Source organism: Rattus norvegicus, chromosome 4, assembly GCF_021556685.1.
Source record: "Rattus norvegicus strain SHRSP/BbbUtx chromosome 4, alternate assembly SHRSP_T2T, whole genome shotgun sequence".
NCBI classification, from domain to species: domain Eukaryota; kingdom Metazoa; phylum Chordata; class Mammalia; order Rodentia; family Muridae; genus Rattus; species Rattus norvegicus.
The window spans coordinates 156,318,203-156,341,266 of NC_141537.1; the positions used below are offsets into that span (position 1 = coordinate 156,318,203).

The 23,064-nt window shown below is 49.6% G+C and overlaps 1 protein-coding gene across 52 annotated transcripts in view; it reads right to left on the minus strand.

Annotated features, from left to right (window-relative positions):
* Mical3 (microtubule associated monooxygenase, calponin and LIM domain containing 3) overlaps nt 1-23,064 on the minus strand; it is a 199,387-nt gene that overhangs the window by 114,032 nt on the left and 62,291 nt on the right. The window contains exon 1 of one of the 52 annotated variants that reach the window (XM_087658197.1): nt 14,506-14,634. The gene's annotated coding sequence lies outside the window, so the exon portion shown is untranslated. 52 annotated transcript variants of the gene reach the window in all.

Here is a 23,064-nt window from a genome sequence, read left to right on the forward strand (position 1 = left end):
ACAGAGTCCCTTGGGCTGCCTTCCCTTTCCGCCTCTGTGAGCCAGGTGAGCCAAGCAGAGGACGGCCCAGGGCGGCCATTGCATTCGCCTATGCTCTGCTGCACAGGGACTGTCTCGCTTCTCAGGACACTTGTCCAGCATTATGACTCACACAGAGAATGGCCAGGAAGAATGGCAGATGGGCCCCCATCCTGTCAGGCGTCACTCTCCCCCCACCCCCATCCCCCGTCCTGAAGGTCAAAGCTGCATCAGTCTTCCTGCCTTCTCCTCACCCAGTGTGCCACCCATCCTAGCATTCTGGGAAAAACCAACATTCATAATCACAGGAACCTAGAGACCAGGAAACCTGGTCAGAAAGTGCCAGATCTCCTGGGGATGGAAAAGCCAAGGTGTGCCAGAAAGGAGCAAGGGAAGTTAGGAGCCCGAGGAGGAAGAAACAATGAGGCCAGGTTTCCAGAGCATCCGTGTGGCTCTCCGGTGTTTGTCCCGGTCGACTGCTGACTTAGCTGTTTACAGATGCCTAGCCTGGGGAGACAGCAGCCTGGAAGAGCACAGGGAATGGCATTGTGTGTGTTGTTAACAGGGAAGGTTGCCCTGACGCCTAGCTCTTAGAACAGATGGTAGGGAGGGCAGGGGAGAATGAGCAATAAAAATAGAAAAGGGGGTTATCAAAGGTCCAAGTATAAAAATAAGAACCACACTCTAGCCGGGTGGTGGTGGGGGGGGGGGGTGGGATAGTCGCAAGCCTTTAATCCTAGCACTTGGGAGGCAGAGGCAGGCAGATCTCTGTGAGTTCAAAGTCAGCTTGGCCTACAGAACAAGTTCTAGGTTAGCCTGAGCTACACAGAGAAACCCTGCCTTGAAAAAAAACAGGGGCTTGAGGGTTTGAAGGCAAAAATCACCCTCTAAGAACAGAGGCCCTCCTCATGCACCTCTGCCAGCAGGTGTACAAATCTGGAACCCAAAGGGCCATCTAGGAGGTGATCCTTTCCCAGGCCCATTCCATGGGCACTAACGAGCCCTGGCAGGTCTTCGAAGTAGGTAACCAGGAATGCTCCCCTTGGAGCAGTTAGGAGGAAACGCACATCGAATGCATTTCAGATTACTCAGCGTCTCCGTGATTTGCCCCTGAACTAACATCCAAATCACTAGGATGGCTGCGCTCCCAAACGGTCTTTCTCCCGCTGAGTGACTGGGGCTGCGGGAAACGGATAGCTCTGGCCTTGCGGGCAGCCAGAGGGCTGAACCAGAGACCTCTGGGCTGCGGTCCCTGTCTCCCGTAACTGCTCTCAGCTCTGTAGCTCACAGCTCTTAGATGAGGCTCGGGCTCCAAGGAGACAAGCTCAAACTCAACGGTATGGAGGTTCCTCAGAGAATTAGAAACAGGACTATTTTATGACACAACAATCTCCACTCTAGAACTGAAAGATCTGGATACTCTTACCTTCAGCTGCATTAGTCGAAATGGATAAAATACGGAAGCAAACCCAATATCCATCAACAGGCGACTAGATAAGGAAATCGCAGGTGCACACACTACATCATCATCATCATCATCATCATCATCATCACCACCATCACCACCACCACCATCACCACCACCACCATTATCATCATCATCACCACCACCACCACCACCATCATCATGATCACCACCACCACCATCATCATCATCATGATCATCATCACTATCACCACCACCATCATCATCACCACCACCATCATCATCACCACCACCACCATTATCATCATCACCATCACCACCACCACCACCACCATCACCACCACCATCACCACCATCATCACCACCACCACCACCATCATCATCATCACTGAATCTTGAAAGAGAAATTCTGGAATATACTATGACATAGATAAAGCAAATTAAACCAAATACAAAAAAGACGTATACTGCCAGGTGTGGTGGAGCGTGCCTGCAATCCCAGCACTTGGGTTAAGAGTTCAAGGCCAGTCTGGGCTGCAAGTAATACCCTTCTCATAACCACCACGGTGATCAAAGCTAAACATTTTATGATCCCACTTGAGTGAGCTATTTAGGAGAGCGAACACCAGAGACAGGCCGCAGCATGGTGGCTGCTGAGCCTATGGGGAGGAAACGCAGTTATGGAGATGTGTGGTCCTGGTTGGTTGCTACACAGGCTGGCCAGAGAGCTCAGTCCTGGGTTCCAGCCAAGAACCACCGCTGGGGCTGGCTTTCACATCATGGGCCCTGCGGATCTAAGCTCAGGTCCTCATGCCTGCAAGGTAAGCCCTTGGTCTTCTGAGGTAGTACCTCATTTAGCTCAGGCTGGTCAAACTCACTGGCCTCATACTCCTGACCTTCCCGCCTCTGCCTTCCACGTATGAGGATTACCATTTTGTCACTGGGCCCGGCCTGGTTACTGTAGCTCCGCATTAATTCCTGAACTCGGCAAACAAGCCTTGTACTTCTTTCAAATACTGTTTTGGATATTTAGGGCCCCTAGGAATTTGATGAAAATGTTAGGTTTTTGTTTCTAACAATCTGAATAATGCTGGCGTCTTAACTTTTTCAACAAAAGAATGTGGGGTGTAGTCTCGTTTCTGTTTACTGACATTCAGTAATATTTTGTGGTTTTCATTATACGTTGTGTTTGTTTTTTGGGTTGATTCTCAAGTATTTCATTCTCTTTGAAACTATCATAAATGGAATGGCTTTTGTAATTTTCTCAGGTCATTTCCCTTTAGGGTACAGCTGACCTTACCCTGCTACCTTTCTGATTCTCTCACTACTTCTCCTGGGATTTGCAGAGGGAATCTCTGGGGGTTTCCTAAGCATGAAAGTCTATCACCGGGCTGGAGAGATGGCTCAGTGGTTAAGAGCACTGACTGCTCTGCTCAGAGGTCCTGAATTCAATTTTCAGCAACCACATGGTGGCTCACAACCATCTGTAATGAGATCTGATGCCCTCTTCTGGTGTGTCTGAAGACAACGACAGTGTCCTTATATATAATAAATCTTAAAAAAAAAAAAAAAAAAAGAGTCTATCACCTACCAAAAGAGATGAACTCTCAATGTGGGTGCCTTTTTCTTGCCAAACTGCCCTGGCTAACTTCTAACAGAAGCAGTGGAGGTGAGCAGCTGAGCTGGGGTCCTGGCTTTAGCAGCAAAGGTTCCTTTCTGCATCACTGCCAAGCACGGTGTATACTGCATCCTCACTACCAAGACAGCGTGTACTGCGTCTTCACTAGCATTTGTGGTGTATCCTGTTTCTTCACTAGTGAACACCGTGTGTACTGTGTCCTTGCCGGTGAGCGTATTTATTGTGAGTTTTCCCACGTACGCCGTCTTTGGAGTTGACGTCGCTTCTGCTCCCAGTTTAAGTGCTTCCACAGAGATGTCAACTGCACACCTGTTCGTCTCTAATGTGTTTGATCCTACGATCTTTTGACTTTTCGTGTGGTTTGGGATCAAACACACATCCAACAGAACTGAGGAGAAACAGGAAATCGGTCTTGCGCCCCCCCCGTGCCCCTCCCTCTTTTGTGCATCCTATTGTGGAGGCCTGCGTTTGCCCGGTTATTCTGCAAACAAATCATTAACTGTCTCTCCTAACTAACAGCGAGATTTCTCATAACTGCCACGAAGTCTTAGAAGGCACGGCTCGCTCTGTAACGAGAACATGCTGTTTCTGTGGAACTGGTGCGTGTCAGACGAGAGCTAAGCAGCCTCCTTCCAGAAGGAGTGACCCTGTGGTAAAGCATGCACCTGGGCCTCCATGGTGGAGAAGAAGGTGAAGGACTGGGAGATGTCACAGAGAACTCTTCCGGGGCTGTGGCCTGTCCCTAGAGGTGTTCCACTAAAGCTAAGGCCACGTGACCTCTGCGTTCTCTTCAAAGTGTCTAACTCTGCAAGAACAGCCTTAAACTGTTAGAACTTTCCTAATATATTTTTGTTGTTGTTGTTGTTGCTTCTCTACCCACAAACTATTTTATTGTGAAAACAAAGAATACTTAGGCAGCTGGGAAATGGGATGAGCCATTTAACCCAGCTAACCTCGGCCTCGGGCTCTGCTGCCCAAACACACAGGAAGCATCCAGAACCGAAGCAAACACCCAAAAAAGCACAACCACTAGGGACACAGTTAACACCGCCCAAAGTAACCCTCGAGAAGCAAGGAATCGAGAAGAAACGCTTACAAGTTCTGTGCCTTGCAGCTTCTTGTCTGCAAAAATGGAAAGAATCCAAGTTTTGAAGAGGAAATGAATGCAAACTGTTTAGTACACCAGGCACACAGCAAAACACAATCGACCCCAGAACGGTAGCATCTAACAGATCAAAGTATGGGTACCGATCGCCTTTCTCGGTGCGGTGGCCAGATGCCTAACAAGACACAGCCCAGAAGCTCACCACGAAGAGGATACAACGCATGGGGTGGGAAAGACAGCAGCAGGAGCAACTCTCAGCTGTGGCACAAGAGCTGCCTCACTTCTGGGAAGGTCAGGAGGGATGCTAGAGACCCCCCTCTCTCTGTTTTCCCTATTGACTCAGATACCAGCCAGTGCAATGGTCCTGCCTACATCCGAGGTCTCCTTGCCTCAGCTAAAACTCTTTGGAAACAGCATGAATGGAAGGCTTGTCTCCTAAGTGAGCCTGACTTGAGTCAGGCAGACAATGAGGTTTAATCTTCACTGTAGGTCTCAGCAGTAGAAGGTTATTTTCAGCCAGCATGAACGGCTACCCGATGTAACAGAAATAGCAGACAGGCTCGAGTCTTTGTCCTGCCACTGCTCTGCCTCTCTGCTGGCTCCGGAGGGTGGGGTGATGGCAATGCCCACGGGGAGGGGGGACTGAAAGAACTGTCACACCTGTGTGACCTGGCCACATGTTCATGTGACAGATACAGAGTTGTAGGTTGATGTTGATACGCAGGTGAGGACTGGCACAAGTTAGGTCAAGGCCATGATTGGACACTAAAAAAATAAGGCGGGGACAAAGCTTTTGTAAGGTGGGAGAGAAAGGAAGGAAAATCAAGATGGAGACAGGGAAGGATGACCCAGATCCGGGTGGTCTTGAATTGCCAAGGTAGCTGGGATGGATTTCTGTAGGCAAATTTATCTTATCTAGGTGGGCGTTTATATCCTTATCAATTGGTCGTGAGTTTATTGTGTGGTTGTATTGTGGATTGAGAATTTAACACATGAATCTGATTGTTGGGTTGCAGTTTGTTGAGTCTTGATTTTAACGGGTGGTTGGGAGTTTATACCATAATAGTAGTCTATTAGGGGTGGATGTTGGGAATGTAAACAGAGCACCGGCAGAGAACGTAGCTGCCGCTGAGACAGGGGTGGGGAGTGGGGGTGGGTGGGTGGGTGGTGGTGGATGCAGGAAATGTGACCAGAGTCCACAGTAAGAGAGCCATGAGATAGGCGGTCTCTGTATGAAACTGTGTGACAGTGACCTGCCTTGGGAACTAGATGGGTGGAGAGATTGCTGCCTGGGTCAGAGAGTACTTGGGGGCAGCCTGGAGCCACTGAGATAAATAAGTGCTAGTTCCAATGGCTGGCTGGAGCCAGAACTAGCGAGAGTGTGACCGCCAGGTGTAGGAACTGTTCCGCCCACTTTTATTTTTTACTGCAACACAAAGTTTCCTTGGTAATAGCACAGAGTGGTTACTTGATGTCATAGAGGCCCAAGGCTAATAGACTCTTCTTCAGTCACTGGTCCACCTTATTCTTTGAGACAAGGTCTCTCAATCAAACCCAGAACTCCCCAGAGAGGTCACTCCTAATAGGCAGCTTCCTCCAGGGATCTCCTTTATCTATCTGCCTCCTGACAGCTGAATTACAGGCCAGCCACCACACCCACCCAGCAATTACTGAGTTCTGTGAGATCTGAACTCTGGCACACCTTCCCTTCACAGCAAGTGCGTCAGCTGCTGGGCTATCCCCCACCCCCTCCCCTGAGCCCTATCGCCTTCATTTTGTTCTTGGTAGACTGTAGCTCCAAGAAGCCTGGGACTAAAGAGAACTGGTCGCCAGTTCGATGTACTTGCTCTTGCAGAGGACCCAGGTTGAGCTCCCAGCAGACACAGGAAATGACTTTTACCTCTAACTCCAATTGCAGGAGATCTGACCCCTCCTCTAGTTTCCTCCTACACCAGGCACACACACGGTAAACATGGAGGCACTCACATATGCATGTACAATAAATATAAGTAAACCTTTTTAAAAGAAAGTTAAATAATAGCAAGGGACGGCACAGCTCGAGCTGGAACTGCCTAGAATCTATGGCCTTAGCCATTTGAAAACCACTTGAAAACGCAGATTTAGAAATGAAAGCTGGGCCCACTATGTGTTAGGAGCCTTCGGCTGGATGGGTAGCTGCATCTGCTAGAAGACGAATGCTTGGCTATAGCATCCGCATACCAAACTGCATATCTGTGCATACGCGGTTTCAAGGACACTGAGCAGGGCTACGCAATCCAGGCTACGTCTTTATATCACAGTTCAGCACGCACCTGCTCTTTAGAAATGGAGTCTTTCATACTGGAAGAAAGGGATGGCTAGTTTCCTGGGAACGCCTTCTCCTGGCTGTTGAAAGGCTAAGCAGTTAAACTGGCACTACTCTGTCTGCACTTTCCAGCAAGCACTGGTGCATTCAGCCCTGTTCAGGGTAGGCAGAGAATGGATGATGAACCTCAGCCTCGTTTCCATCAAACGCACGGTGGAATCACACAGGCTGGGAAAGGTGGAAGGGTCTGACTGGAGAGAAAGGATCATGGGAGTGGGGGAGGGGCAGTGGGCGGGGAGCACAGGAAACAGAATTCCAAGTGCTTCCCTCCCCACATGGCTGGCTCCTATGTACGGATTATCTTGTTCTGGGCACACAGTAGGTGCTTCATTAAGCTCTGCAGAATGATGGGCTTTCAAGTGGCTGTAACTACCTAGAAGCTGACAAGTCGATACAGAGACTTCAAGAGACCAGAGTTGCTTTGCTCCAAAGACCTCCTGAAGGCCGCGCGGAGCTCAGAAAGATGGTGTGACTCTGAGAGGGACTGTCACAAAATGCCTGTCTCTTTTGCAGCAAAGGGCTTAGAACACATTGGTATACACAACTGGAATTAACTGGAACAATATCTAGAGGTTCTCACCCCTTTCTGCTGAGCCCCAGTCCTCCCTGCCACCTCACAGGCCTTCCTGCTACTCTGCACACAGCAGCCCTTGTGTTTTGCTGCTCTTCTGTCTGAAGATAATCTTCCCAGACCCTTTTATGTCATCAAATATATATTTGAATATATATGTATGTATATGCATATATGTTGTAAATGTCTATGTATTATATGTTATATATATATATGTGTGTGTATATATATATATATATGTAACATATATGTAATGTAAACGTATATATCACCTGTTACCGGCCCAGCACTTCTCACGGCTCTAATTCACGGAAATAATAAAGCAGTGAACGGAGATAGAACTCTGCCTCTGAGGGTGTAAACTTCTTATACAGCTGATACCCTAATCAAACAGCCTGATCTCAGTTTTTGCAGCCCCCAACCACACTGGTTAACAGCTTCTTATCCAGGGCTGGGCATGTGGCTCAGTAGAAGAGCCAATGGTTAGCATGTGTGAGTCCTGGAATCATTACCACCAATACCACCAATACCACCACCACCACCAATACCACCACCAGTACCACCACCCACCCAGCCCCATCAGATACCACACCTTTTTGCCTTTTTCCTGGTTTTTTCCAAAGTACACACTCTGTCTGCTGTTCTGCAGCTCCCAACCCCCAATGTAGGCCCTGTCCTCATGCCTGGAACAGCTGCTGGCCTAAGCAGGACACAGTAACCAGTGCTTGAATAGACACGCTTCTCCAGCCTGGTACCAAGGTGGCGAGGTCTAGGCAGAGATCCATGAGGTCATAAGGCAGGTGCTATGTTAAGTGAAAGTGGGTGGCACAGTTTCAGACCAGTGAATATACAGAGGAATATACAGAGAACTGAGAATCTCATGAGGAGAAAGTGTTCTGTCCTGCAGGACCCCTTCCTTGGCTCAGCCCTGTTCCAGCCTGAAATTGAAGGCTTTTGGAGAAGAAAGAAAGCAGGGCAGGAGCCAGGAGCTAAGGGGCAGCTCTACTTCAAGAGCCAAATTATCCCAGAATGACTGCTACTAGAACCTAGAAAGAACCTACTTCCAGAAAGTTGAGGTATCGGGGTGGTGAAGCACCAGTCAACTTCCCACAGGATAAGTGAAGGATCCATGATATTTCTAATTCCAAGTTACGTGTTTAAAACCCACCTTCTGATAGGGTGGAAAATGAGGCAGAAAACCTGTACTGGGCCTGGTCCTCAGCTTCCCAAGAGAACCGACATAAGACCAAACAACTATGTGTAATTAGTGCCTCGAACTCCCAGCAGTGCTGAGGGAAGAGGCCACGGGTCCACTATCTCTGATCACTGGTGTGGTCTTGATGCTACCCTGTCATCCTTGCCTAGGACCCCAGCTTCTCCTGACTTGGCTTCTAGTTCTCAAGTGATCCATCGCCCCCCCTGCCCCCAATCCACACGCCACCCCACCCCATCGTCCACTGAGCTCACCTCTTATACACAAGTATTGTGGTCTTTCTTTTGGGGGAAGTGAGCTCAGGGCTTCCTGCCCTCCAGACCCCACTCCTGTCTCAGAGAAGACTCTAAAATGGAGAGTTCGTCCATCTAGTCTCCTGGACACGTGTTCATCTCTACCATACGTTTCCCCCAACTTCCTCTGATTAAAAACACTCAAGTAATGTGCAACCATCAATAGCACCCAGCCATCACACATTCTAAACCTCCTCTCTGCCGGTTTCCTTCTCAGCTACTGACATGGCAGGGTTCCCTTTATCCTGCACCCCTCTGGGCCACTGGCCTCTCCCTCCCCACCCCTGGGCCTCCTGAGATTAGGTTACCAAAGCTGTTCTTGTCACCAGCTCTTGCCACCACACCCCCAAGGACCCTATTCTATTCATCTCATCACTGCCTATGCAATCTGGCTTCTGTCTCCGCCACTCTGCTGAGGCCCACAGTGGCTTTCTGAGAAAGACTCAGTCATTATCTCCCTGGTGCCCTCTCTATGGCTTTTCCTGGAAACTCCCGCCCCTGCTCTGAGGCGGGGAATGCCTCCTGCCTCTCTCTGCACAGTACTGCTCTCAGGGTCCAGTCTCCGATGGCCTGAATCCCTTCATCATCTTCTCTCCATAAAACCGCACGAACTTGAGTTTGAACCTTCTGACTATGCTCCTGAGAACCAAATACTTTAAAGGGTGGCTACGTAGATACCCTGCAGCAGGCACCCATACAGAGAAGTTCCAAAGTGAATATCTCTATTCTCTGTCATGCACAGCTTCCTACTCACAGAGCCAAATGCCACCCACTGAGAGGAAACAGTTACCTCTGCTCTCCCTCCCATCAACCCGACCTGCTCGTGTTCTCCAGGACCTCCATGGTGTCTGTCTCTCTGTCTCTCTCTGTCTCTCTCTGTCTCCCCACCCCCACCCCCCGTTGGTGAAGCCCTCAGGACTGCTAATGTGGATTACTGGAGCAACACTTTAGCCCTAACTTTCTCCAATCCAGCACCACATAATGCCAGAGTGTTCAGTATTACCGCATCTCTGTTCCCCGTGGACTTCAGGCAACACTGGATTCTTAGCGAAGTTCAAAGCCCCGTCAAGACCCAGCACCAGTGGTATGTCCTGTGCTTCTAAGGGTACAGTTTTCTTTGGTCACATTTTCTGGGATACACCTCACACCTGTGTTGGTGGTCCTCGGCCAAATGCACACTCCTCCTTGCTTACCAGGGACCCTTGCTCAGGGTCCTAGACTTTACACTAAGACATGCCCCACCTCCACACTCCCCGACTCCCATACTCCCAGGAGTGGGAGGGCAGCCTGTCACATCTCCCTCAGTGTCTCCTTTCCCAGGGGTGGAAAAGCTGATGTTGGCCAGAGTGGTACCAGAAAGGAAGAAGAGGAAAGTGAAAGGCTTTTGTGTCAAATGTCACAAAGGAGGAAGAGCATCCCCCATGGTGATCGACTTGCTATTAACTTGATTTAGAGGACAGGGAAGTGGCCAAAGCCGAGCTCCTCGAGGCATCTCTGGATGTTCCCTAACTATGAAAATGACCATTGTTTTCAACTGACGGATCAGGACAGTATCTACCTTTCTCGGACACTAGGGCTACGGAGAGGCCTAGCCAGGTGTTCTACAGGCTTCTTAGAGATGCAAAGGATGAAGCAGGAAAAAGCCAGTCAAGCAGACTTCTGGGAAGGAAGGGCCAGAGAAAGATAAAGTTGGCGGGGGGGGGGGGGGGGGGGAGGCAGCAGCAAGGAGCTAGCCTCTGCTCCTCAGCAAAGTCATGTGTGTCTTCTGTGACACCCGCAGCTTGCAAGGAATTAACCCAACTCTAGCTATAGCAAAGATTGGATTCCCAGCCTTCTGTCATTGAGCACTCGAGCACGCACACACACACACACTTTGTCTGCATAGAGAAAGTCTCAGTTGTTCTTTCCAAAGCACAAGTAGAACTGGAGGGCTAGCCTGAATCCTATTCTCCCTTCCAATTAGAAGAAAGGTACTGGATTTAGACATGACTTCACAGTGAAGCAGAAGTGTCCTGTTCACCGAGTGCTTGTCCGGGCCAACTGGCTCCCACTCTTCTCACTCCTAGGAGGCTCTCATACTGCTGATCTCACTCCCACAGCAACACCCCTGGCTTGCCGTGGCCAGGTCTGTCAAACGCATAGCCCACAACCTTTCCCTTCCTTCCAGGGACCCTATTAGAAGATAAGCCCCCTAGGACAACGTTGAAGTACAGCCTAAATTTTTACTTCTTTTCTCTTAAAATCCAGTTGCCAAAAGTCAACCGCCATGAGCTCTTTCAGTTCTAAAATTCCAACCGTTCTGGGCTGAAAGCCAGATAACCTCTCAAGTTTCTCCAGAAGATTGCACTTCACTACCAATGAGATTAGACAGCATAGACCCTGAAGAGTCAACAGGTTACATTCTGTATCTGCCATGTCCTAAAATGCCAACGCAGATGGCCAGAGGCTGTTTGAGGTGACTCCACCTGCTCTTCTGAAACTCTAACTTACTGTAGCAGGATCACGGCTGGCTCTGATTCACAGGGCAAACACTCTTGCCCCACGGACTAAAATTTAAAGTCTAGGAGCGCACATGCGTTCTGGGACGGGACGAGGATGTCAGGAAGTGTCGCTTACTGCTGTGACGCCCTCTCAGCTGTTGTGGCCTGTGCACGTCTTACTCCCCAAGAAGTCCTCCTCACCCCTTGCCCTCCCACGAGCTCCTAAGCCTGAGCATCCATGCCTGCACCAAGGACCACAGCTGGAAAAGTGTTCCGGGAACAGGCTAGCAGGCCTGAGTGTGCCTAACCCAGTTCAGGTGCGGATTTAACAGGCGCCTTCAGATTCTCACTTGGGGAAAAGAAGGTGCATTCCGTTCAGCTCGACACTTGACCCACATATAAAGAGGATTGCCATAGGGAGTTATTGTCAAAGGTCTTAAGTGACCTCGTGTTTCCCAAGATGCCTCACAAAGCCCCAGAGGACCTAGTAGCATGGGACCGGAGTCCAGGAGTCATCACCACAGGTTGACAGAGGAGAAAGCGCAGCCCATCAGACTATGCCTGCCTCTCATCATTCTGGCTTCTGCCCTGAGATTCTGCAAGTGACAGGAGTGTGTGGGCAACGATGCAGCTTTGCCATTGAGGGAGCTATGGCTCCACAGAGAAAGGGAGTGGCGAGCAGACTCCAGGGCCCCGTTGTTATTCTCACCCCTGTGAGCTACTGGGACCTCTGGGGTGATGGCAGGAAACAGATGTCACTGGGGTGACAATCATCTGGATCAGCAGTGGAAGGAGGACCTGTCGTACAGGAACATGTAAGACAGCCCAGATCACTGCACCTACGGGGAGAAACATGCCCTCTGACTGAGAGAGGTCTACCTATGAGAATTCAGTTTAACCAAATGTCCTGCACACCGGCCGCTACTTAGTATCCACAGAGTAATGGGCTCCAAACAGAGACAATGGCGATAAAGAGATGTGGGATCTAAACAAGCTACAAATCAGGTAACTGGCCGCCAGTCCCACAGCACCGGAATGCCTTACTCTCAGGCCACAGGACAGATCAAGGACAAGTTGCAGGATCCAGTTCTTCCCCGTGTGCATTCGGGGGACCGAACCTGGGCCATCAGGCTTGGCAGTCTCTAACATGAGTTACCTCAGATTTAAAAAAAAAAAAAAAAGATTTCCTTCACCTGGGCTAAGTGCTACACACCTGTAACCCAGCACTGCGGCAGCTGAGGCACAACTAGTATGAGTTCAAGAACAACCTGGGCTGTGCAATGGGATCTTCTCTCAAAAGGAAAACGAGAAGCAGAATTCTGTCTACTTCGGCCTTCCTGCACCCCTCCTCCACAACCCGAGTGTTGCACAAATCTCTCCGCCACGAGAGACTCTTAGTATTAATTAGAGCCAAGGTACCAAACACATGGCGGCCAGTGAAGGCCTCAAATGGGGCCCGTCCCTTCCTCCCAACAGCTGCACACTTTCACAGGCACAGCAGAGAGCGACAGGCTGCGAGACCCCAACCCCATAATCTGCTAAATAACTGGTGAAAGAAACACAATGAAATTTATGGGGGAAATGCTTTGAACTTTCCCATGCATGAGGCACGGGTATATTAGCTGATCACCCCCACGGCCGCGGGGCCTTCTGGGTGTCTTGTATCTTGAGATTGACTTTGGTCCAAGCCCTCGGTTTGACTTCATGTACAAGTGTAAGCAAAAACAGCAAGGACAGTGACATCAATGACTCTGAACAGACTGACAGACAGACCTGAGGTACAGCCAATGGCTGAGATGTGAAGACCAAGTCGCAGAGTCACCCATCAGCCCCCTCACTTGAGGCCTGTGCTCTCCTGTGTGCACATGAAAAGGAGTTTCCAGACTCCATTAATGTCAACCAAGAGGCCACGGTGGGTAGCAGAGAGATAGCTCAGTGGTTAACAACACCGATGGCTCTACCAGAGGACCAGGGGTCAATTCCATGCACTTCCATGGATTCAAAACCATCTGTAACTGCAGTTACAGGGGATCTGATGCTACCTTCTGGTCTCCATGGACACCAGGCACACATACTCAGAAATACATGGAGGCAAAACATCCATATGCATGAAATAAGTAAAATTTAAAAGGGGAGTAGGAAGAAAAGCAGGAGGAAAAGGAAGCTTTCGCCACTGCCACCACAGTTTCCACAGTGGCAGTAGACAGGGGATTCTGCTGCTGAACATCCCAGCTAGGCTCTCTCCAGATCTGCTGTGGACGTCTCTGGTCACACTCAGGATAGGTAACGTCTGCCAGAGTCTAGCTTCCTTTGTATCCCCAGCAACATCCATCAGGCCAGTCTGGAAGCTGAGAGCTGCCTCTGTGCCCGCACTGAGCACTGTGAGGAAGCAGACACATTCCTAGTCACAATTCCCGCATCTCTCCCAGACCCCTCCCACCTTCCAGCCTCACTACCTCAACCACCTCCTCCCCGGGCTCTGGCAATGCAGGCTTTGCCTGTGGGTGACTGTTGGGTTTGCTTGCCTTTTGTGATAAGAACGATTTAACATGAAAGCTATCATTTTAGCCAGTTTTAAGTGCACATCTGGGGCCACATCGCATGTATGACTAACACCTATTTCCAGAACTTTTCACAATCCCCACTAGAACCTATGTTCCCAAGGAACAAACAGTAGCTTCTACTCCCTTCTACTCTAGAGCACACAGAGATCTCTGTTCTGCTTCCTGTTTCCATGAATGTGACAATTCTAGGTACGGCCAGTATGTGGAATTATTTGTCCTTTAAAAATAATATTTTTAATTGTGAGTACTTGTATGTATCTATGTGTAGGTATGCATCAAACCTTCCTAGAGTTTGAGGTGGCTGTGAGCCACCAGAACTGGGTACAAGGAACCAAATTCGGGTCCTCTGCAAGGTCAGTGGGCGTCCTTAACTGATGAGCAGTCTCCCCAGCTCCTGTATTTGTCCTTTGTCGTGGTTCCTTTGACTTGGTATGTTTTCTTTCATCCATCCCCTTTTTGTGACTAAGTAATATTCCACCATGGCCAACACTGCATCCCGGTTATCCCTTCATCCCGCCGCAATGAGCACCTTTTGGTAGCTGAACGAAGCTGTTAAGGTTATGTCCGTACAAGTAGAAAACGGGCTAAAGACGTGAAAATGTTAAACCATCAACACACACGAACAATCAATACTCAACAATTAGTCACCACGAAATGTCAGTCAGCAGCATGAGACACTATTACACATTTGTAAAACTGACTAAAAAGTCAAGACTGACAATACCAAGAGCAGGTAGGGACAGGGAACAGCCGGAACACTCCGGCACTGGGCGCTAGAACCACCTTGGGAAACTGCTGAGCAGTGACCCCGGAGGCTAACCATACACTCACCTAAAACTGCAATTCCATTCTTGTCCATACAGGCAACAGGCATGGCGGCACAGGCCTGTGATCCCAGCACGCAGGTGGCTGAGACAAACTCAGAGTGAGTATCTGGCCCGTGGTCACATTAACAAAACACTGTCTTGAAAACAAAACAAAACAAAACAAAAATAAAACCCTTAAAAACGCCAATAACAAGAACAACAACAAAACAAACAAAGGAAAAAAACCACCTAAGAGAGGGCAAATATTGTACCATGGGGCAGAGAGGGAGAGGAGAAAATTAGGTCCATGCTGGCCAAGAGGCTAGCACAGGAGTGTGCGTATCAGCTTTGCTTCCAATGCTCTGGAGCTGGAAACAACCCAAATAACAGCAGCAACCCTACATATGCCGTACAGCAGAGTGCTATACAGGAGAAAAGAAAAGGAAAAAGAAGGTTAACTCTTTTTTTGGTAGTCACCTAAGTCTGGTAACAAGGTTACTTACCTTCCTATGCCAAAGCCCATACTACCTGAGTTCCTTCTGCCCCATGAAACAACAGCCAGATATGCAAAGCCTCTCAGGTTCTCATTCATTCATTCATTCATTCATTCATTCATTTATCCATTATTCATCTATCCATCCATTCATTTGTTCAATTTGAGACAAGGCCTAACACAGCCTAGGCCACAAACTGCCAACTGTCTGTGTAGATGAGATAACCTTGAACTTGTCATTCTCCTGCCTCTACCTCCTCAGGTACCACCACAGTCAGTTTATATGGTGGTGACCACATAAAGGACCGCCTGCATGCTGGACAACCATTCTATCAGTTGGGCTCGAGCCTCAACTACACCACATATATTTTAAATCATCTCTAGACAACTTATAGCACAATACAATGTTTACATCATGCAAACGGTTGCTACAGTGTATTGTTTAAGGAATAATGACTAAGTCTGTGCGTACTCAGTACCGTACTGCATTGTTTAGGGAATAGGGAAGGACTAAGGCTCTGCCTGTCGGGACTGAGGTAGAACTCATGGGTCCAGGCACAGAGGACCCAGTGCACTCCGACATAGCAACACAGATGAAGTACACAGATTCATGTCCCATGACAGAAGACAGACACAAAAGGATCAAACTGCCTAACTCCACTTATTTAAAGGCCAAACACAAACAACAAAACTTCAAAACCACACCCAGGGCGATGTCTCCCATAGACGAAGACCTCCTCTAACCTCTCCTTCTAAAGACCCAATTTCCCAACTCCCCCAACAGCTACAGAAGAGCCGATACCACTAAAAAGTTCTCCATCCCTAAGATTTCACAGGCATGGCTCCCCTGACGCTTCCTGTTTGTTATGGGAAAGACGGCTCATTGGTTAAAAGCTTGTGCTCTGTTCTATAGCAGTCCCACTGGTTGGCTCTGTAATTCCGGCTCTGGGGGAACCCTATCCTTCTTCTGGTTTCTACGGGCACCTGCATGCGTGCACCACATAAAGACACACATGTATTCACACATGACCTAAAATATTTCTTTTTTTTTAAAAGATTTTATTTATTCATTTTATATATGACGAGTACACTGTCACTGTCTTCAGACACACCAGAGGAGGGCATCGGATCTCATTACAAATGGTTGTGAGCCACCATGTGGTTGCTGGGATTTGAACTCAGGACCTGTGGAAGAGCAGTCAGTGCTCTTAACCACTGAGCCATCTCTCCAGCCCCCTAAAATATTTCTTAAAGCCACGAATTGCATACTTTAATGGAACACAACTTACACAACCACATGAAAGGTGGGCACCGTCTAAGTGACCCAAACCCAACTAGGGGACAGCCAGAAGCACGCATAAAGGAGCCACACTAAGACTCTACACACCGAGGAGGAACTGACCCAGCACCGCTTGGCCTATGATCTTCAGACAGCTGGGGGCCCAATTGGGTTTGGCTTCTGAGCAGAGCCAGGGGTGTGATCCTGAGAAACGGTCAAGTGGGAGCCATGCTCCTAGCCTGCTGAGCTCTTTGTTCCCCGAGTGAAGTGTCCTATAGTTCAGAGGACAGCATCTCTTTCAGTAGGGGGCCAGAGTCGCCAAACCCAGTGTGGACCGGACTACAAGTTAGGCTCAGGGTCTCCACATGGGCAGAACCAGCCTGTGAGTGATGATGACAGCCGGGAACAAGACAAGGATCTACCTTCAGCCTCGTATAAAGAACGCATCTGTCTCCTTCTGCAGGATGACCTCGACCACATCTGAAGGGGCCAGCCAACACTTCTTTTCACAATCCAAAATGAAAGGCCTTTCCAGTCTGCAAAGGAACTTGGGAAGGAAGGCTCTGGTCTTTGTATTAACCTGAGGTAATCCCAGCCCTCTGCGACAAACGTGCCTATCTACGACAACCAGCAGGAAGAGGAAGATGCTCCACTCAAGCCACAAGGGGTACCCAATTCAAACGGCACTAGGACCAATGACACACAGCGGTCACCTGAGTCCCTCATGCAGGCCAGATATGTCTGCCCCTAACAGCACAGTACTACAGCCACCTGTCCCATGTGGCTGTCAGATATGCCTCAGACCCTCAGCAATGACCTCTGGTCTTTATCATTCCAGATACTGGAAGGCTGAAGCCTGATTTTTCCAATGTACCAATCGGCTTCCACTTTAATGCCTGTTCTTCCTGGGCCAACTGGACACAACTTTGAAAGCATGATTTCCAATGCCTGGAAAGAACTTGTGCAGTAGGACAAAGAGAGCTGGTCCTCCAAGATGCCCCGCAAGGGAGCAGGGAGAGACTAGCTCCATGATCATTCAAAGGAAGGAGATGGGTGTGTGTGTGTGTGTAAGACTAAAAGAAAACCCATCATAAAGAAAGACAGCGATGGATGACATAAACCCAAGGATGTATAAGCATGAATCCAGTGTGGCAGCTTGAGGGAATCAGAGCAGGAACCAGTCAGTGTACTCATCAACCGATGGACATTTTCTAGATCTGTGTGCAGAGTACCTGCAGGAGAGGCTGTGAGTCCTGCACCACAGGACAGACTGGTGACAGATGTCCACCAGAACTATCTAACCCAAACAGGTGAGCTATGCAGTGCAAGCCAAAGGCCCTGTCCACTCCCGAGCCAGCTGACCCCATGTCACAAATGACAGCCCAGTGTCCTCCACTCCTCACCAAAGCCCCGGGGGTGAAGGACCGCTATCGCCCACTGTGTCACTGTGCTGTACACAAGCCTCTGCTGCGTTAAGTCCACTGTGAGGAGTGAAGGAAGAAGGATCATGGCTACTCAGTTAGCTGGACATGGAGTTTGCTAGAATCATACACTGCAGAAACACTCTAGTGATCAGGACCCAGCCAAATCCGGAGCTCTGCGGTGACAAGGTCTAGGGGTTCTAACAGCTAACGGGCTTAGAGGAGGGGTCAGAGGATACAGCACACACTCAGCTGAGTGGCTGGAGGCTCAGCTCATGCACCCTTCAGTGGCCTCCACCAGCATACATGGCATCACCCACCCAGCAAATCTTTGCTTTCTCCAAGCAGAGATCAGCAGTGACCGAGGAGAGCTGCCTAACAACTGCTGTGCAGTCTGCCAAAGAATTCAAGAAAATGATGCACAGGATTTGGGTCTGAGTGTTTTTGTTCAGGAAGAAGTAAACCAGCAGTACCATCCTGTCTCTTTTGAGGTGACGCTTCACCACAACACATCCAAAGATAGCTGGGTGATTGTATGTTTGCGAGGGAGGGCGGCACCAACATAACCCATGTGGGCGAAGGACCATGCAATGGGTGAGCGTGGCTACTAGGCCACCTCCGGACTGTCTTCCACAAAACAAATCAAAGTTGTGGGCACCCAAAGAAGGGCAAATATAGCCAAGTCAGCCCTGAGGGTTAGGAAGGACTGCTGTCCTGTCCTCTGCCCTGACAGATATACTCGAATCTTCTGCTGGACCGACCGAGTGGGTGGTTTTGCCAATCACCCCATGGAAACGGCAGTGAGGAAATGAGTGCTAATTCACAATCATGAAGGGATAACAATCGGAGACCTCACCGAGACTGTGAACAGTCACCAGCACACCTCTGGGAACAAAAGAGCTTTGGGGGCTAGCCATGAGTGCTATATGCTACAGAAAACCCTGAAGAGACCAGGCCCCGACTTGGTTTCCAGATATCCTGAACAGAGTATGGGGATGAGGGACAGTAATTCAGCAGTATCAACCCAGGCCACCCGCCCAACGGTCTGGAAGGATCTTATGGTCACTGCTCTGAGAGAGTCAGGGTAGGCCTGCCCTGCAGGTCACGAGAGCCCAACTGTTCCTTCTGTGCCACAGCAGGTCCAGTGAGGTTGAGCAGACTGCTGCTGAGGCCTTTTAAATGGGAGGTGTATCATGCCCTCAGTACTATGCTAAAGTTCACCTCTGTGGACACTGACAGCAAAAGAGACTTCCAGCACTTACAAGGGACCTAGAGGTATAGGAAGGCTCACAAGTTCAAAGCCCGAGGGTGACCCTGTCTCAAAACAAAATGTAAGAGGGCTTAGGTTGTAACTTGGCAATACAGTGCTTGCCTAGGATACACAAGGCCTGCTATCCAAGCCCTGATATCCCTTCTATACACCCCCAGGGGTAAAAAAGGGTACTTTACTGATTATTGTTTATTTTCCTTTTTTTTTTTTTTTTCCGGAGCTGGGGACCGAACCCAGGGCCTTGCGCTTCCTAGGCAAGCGCTCTACCACTGAGCTAAATCCCCAACCCCTATTGTTTATTTTCCTAAACATCTCTTCCTATTCTTTCTTGGACCAGGGGACTGTCTTCTTTCAAAAGGCCTGCTTCCTCTTAGACAGATCAAAATTTCCTGGGTGTACCAGATGAACTCTTACTACACGCAATGTCTTCTTAGCTCTTCCCACATCTGAGGCATGCCCGATTGAGGTAGGGCTCTGTGGATAAGTCAAGGGAAAGCAGTGGGTTCCGCCCCCACCTTTCCCACCTCAGCTGAGGAGTCAATTGGAGGGAACAAAGGAGCAGGATGCCTCTTCTTGGGGCCTTCCCACAGACCCAAGAGTTTTATGCCATGACATCATCAGCCACCAATCACCACAGACAAGGTGGAGCAGGTTTTGTCTGTGAACAAGGCCCAGCAATAGTCAAATGGCAAAGGGCAGTGCAGGTGTGAGGTGGGTATGGTCTTTTTTTTTTCTCCTTGTTTCTGGGTGAAAGTGTAGAAGAAAGGTGAGAAGTGCCAGGGAAGAACTCGCTGAGGAAAAAGAAAAATCTGAAATCTAAAATGCCCTGGCTGTGTGTCCCAGACCACCGGGGAGCATACCTGTCCCCTCCCTCCCCCACGCCGACAGTGGAAGCCTTTGTTCCAAGAGGCAGCCAGTGACATCTTTCCCAGCGCTCCTTGCCAGGCGAAGAGCCAGCGTTTCAGGAGAGCCTGTGTGTGCAGGTGTGTTTTCAGGGGCTCCAAGCATCGGAGAGAGCACGGTAGATAAGAAGAGCATGTGGCCAGTCTACGGATCCAGTTTCCACTGGGGCATCACAGCTGGGGGCTCCAGGGCCTTAGCAATTTGCAGCCTTACTTTCCTCCAGAAAACATTAGTAATCTTATGAATGAAGCTATGTGGCCAAGGTTAGAATAAGAAGGGAGGCGCGCGCGCGTGTGTGTGTGTGTGTGTGTGTGTGTAGGAGTAGCTGGGAAGATCTCATCAGAGCTTTACTCTTATAAAGAGCATTAGTGCCCCCCCCTCTCACACGCGCGTGCGCGCGCGCGCACACACACACACACACACACACACACACACACACACACACACACATACACACACACGCGGCACATTATTACAGGAAGCCCTAACAATAAAACTGGAGGCAGAGGGCACAGAGTGACCCATCCTCTGCTCTGCAAAGCACTCTATGCAGTTTGCCCAGCAGCCATGAAGCCAGGACAGGAGACAGAGACCAGGTTAAAGGGAACAAGCGTCAAGACATGGGCCCACACTGGCCACTAGAGACACAAGCCTACAGGAAAAATACTTTCCTTTGATTTTTGTTTTTGTGTTTAGCTACAGTTTTCACAGGGTGGAGGAACGAACCCGAGAAGCGTGAAAGTTGGGCAAGTGTTGCCCCCTCTGCCCCGAGCAACTGTACTTTTAACTGAAGGTGCAGTCGAGCGTTTTAAGGGATGTTTTTCACACAGCACCCATGGTGAGGGGAGGGGGTGGAGGGTTGGACAAGAACGGAGCTCTCAAAAGAGCTACACAGATATCATTGCTTATGTACTCAATACAGCACACCTCTGGGCTCCTACAACATTCTCTTTCAACTAATAATAGATTAAATATAATAACCAGATAAAAATATCTCTGTCATATACAGTGTAACCCTTCTTTTATACAGGGAGGCTAGCTGGGTGTGGTGGTTTACTCCTCTAGTCCCAGTGCTCAGGGTGCTGAGGCAGGAGAATCCCAAGTCTGAGATCAACTTCGACTAAATAACGCATTCCCTGCCTGCCTGAGCCAGACTAACTTGATACGAGCAAAGAAACAATGATGAAGTTAGGTAATAGCAGAACTAGGACAATACCTAGGTAGTGGTACGTGCCTTTAACCCCAGCATTTGGGAGGCAGAGAGGGCAGGTCTCAGAATCCAAGATCCAGGCCAGCCAGGGCTGCGTTACTAAGACCCTGTCTTTAAAAAAGAAAAAAAAATGACAACAAATATAAATCCTCATATTTACTCCAGGCTAGACAGAGGTGACACACCTCAGGGCCAACGGCTGTGGACTGTTACTCTTCACAGCTCCCAAAAGGAAAGACCTAGCCGGCTCCCTCTCATGCTCAGCTCTTAAGGGTTACCTGCAGGGGAAGTTCCTTCCCCAAACTCAACTGGACCAGCGACGGCGACAGACCTATCCTGCCTGAAAACTGTAATAAAGGCCTGTGTTCACTTTGCCCCATCCACCCATGCACACGGAACTGAAGAAAAGGGACACCTCAGGTTCTCCACTCCTTAACCCCCTGGGGCTGTGTGAGGATAAGTAGTGATCCCAAAAGGAGAAAGAAGAGCTCACATTAAGACTATCTATTCTTACTGACCCCCCCCCAGATCCTCCCAAGCAAAACAAGTCTCACAATGCACTGGCACTGGTCCCGAGAAGCTGCACCCTAAGATCTGGCTCCAAGCAGGGTCCTGAGAACTGAGGTGCCCGCCACACCAGCCTGGTGGCAGCAGCATAAGCCCCTCCACCGTGCCCAGGATGCTGTCTGCCTAGCCCATCGCATCAAAGACAAGCTAGGCATTTTTTTCTGCACAGAGATGGGAGAAAGAAGAGATGGGAGAAAGGGGAGGCTATATTTAGTGAGCGGGCCAAGACAAGAGGAATGGAATGAGTCACCCAAGCTCAAGCACTTAACTATTGCTCACCAGAGGAGTCGGCCAATCAGAAGCCAAGGCAGGGCGGACAGAGCCAGGGGCAGTCTGCCGAAGAGCAGACCTTTCCCAGGTTGTGGGAACAGACGGACTCACAGAGGGACACAAAAGTAGACATGGATGAAGTTAAAGATGGGACTCAGTATCATCTGGAGGCTGATCATGTGCACACGCCCCTAAGGTTGTCATCAAGAGCTGTAATGAATTTCCCTTAGAGAACCCTCTAGAGGCCCTGAAGGCACAGAAAGAACTCTTGCCACTTTAACCAGAGCAAGTCTGTTTGCCTTGCTTGCTGTTTAAGCCCAGAAAGGTGAGGAAGATCCAATTTTACCTTAGCTTAGTGGGGGGAAAAAACTACTTCTTAGAGGAGAAGTGAAAAGACGAGGCAGCTTGAGGTCAAGACCTCTCTAAAACAGCACACCACGCCTTCCATCCTGTGTCCTGCGGCACACCACAGGGCCCCCAGGGAAGCCCATAACCCAGGCCACCCACTCACTGCCCCAAACCCAGCCCCAGGAGATGCTTTTACTTGACCCAAAGAGGCTCACTGTGAATCGCTGTTACGTAGAGTGCGGAAAACTCCGCAAGGCCTCCGAGTGACACACACGCAGACCATCCACTGTGCACGTGTGAGCACCTGTGGGCACGTGTGAGCACCTGTGGGCACGTGCTCAGAGATGGAACACACACATCTGCATCTCTAGATGACCGGGTAACACACATCCGAAGCTAGCAGACGACCATACACGGGGTGCACTGTAAAAGCTTACATTTAGGGTGACAATGGTATCTGTCTAACAAGGATTCCTAACCACCCCTGTGCACAGAGCTCAGCCACCATGGGAGGTACACGGCTGGCCCCAGGGAGCACTCCCAGGTTCTCATAACTGCCTATTTTTAGCCTCTAGTCTTTCCTGCCTTCTTCCCCAGGGAAGGCCCCTCCCACTGCTCACCAGCAGGATCCTGACCCAGAGCAGGAAGGTAGGGCTGCAGGATCCTCAGCGTGGCCTCCCCATGCCTCACACTTCAGAGTATAGGTGGAGAAGCCAGTCCCAAAGCAGAGAGAAGAAATACTTTAATGTCTCAAGACAAGTGCAAGGTGGGTGTGCACAAGAAGTGGTCTGTGAGATGCCTGCTGTCCATCAAGGTTCAAAGC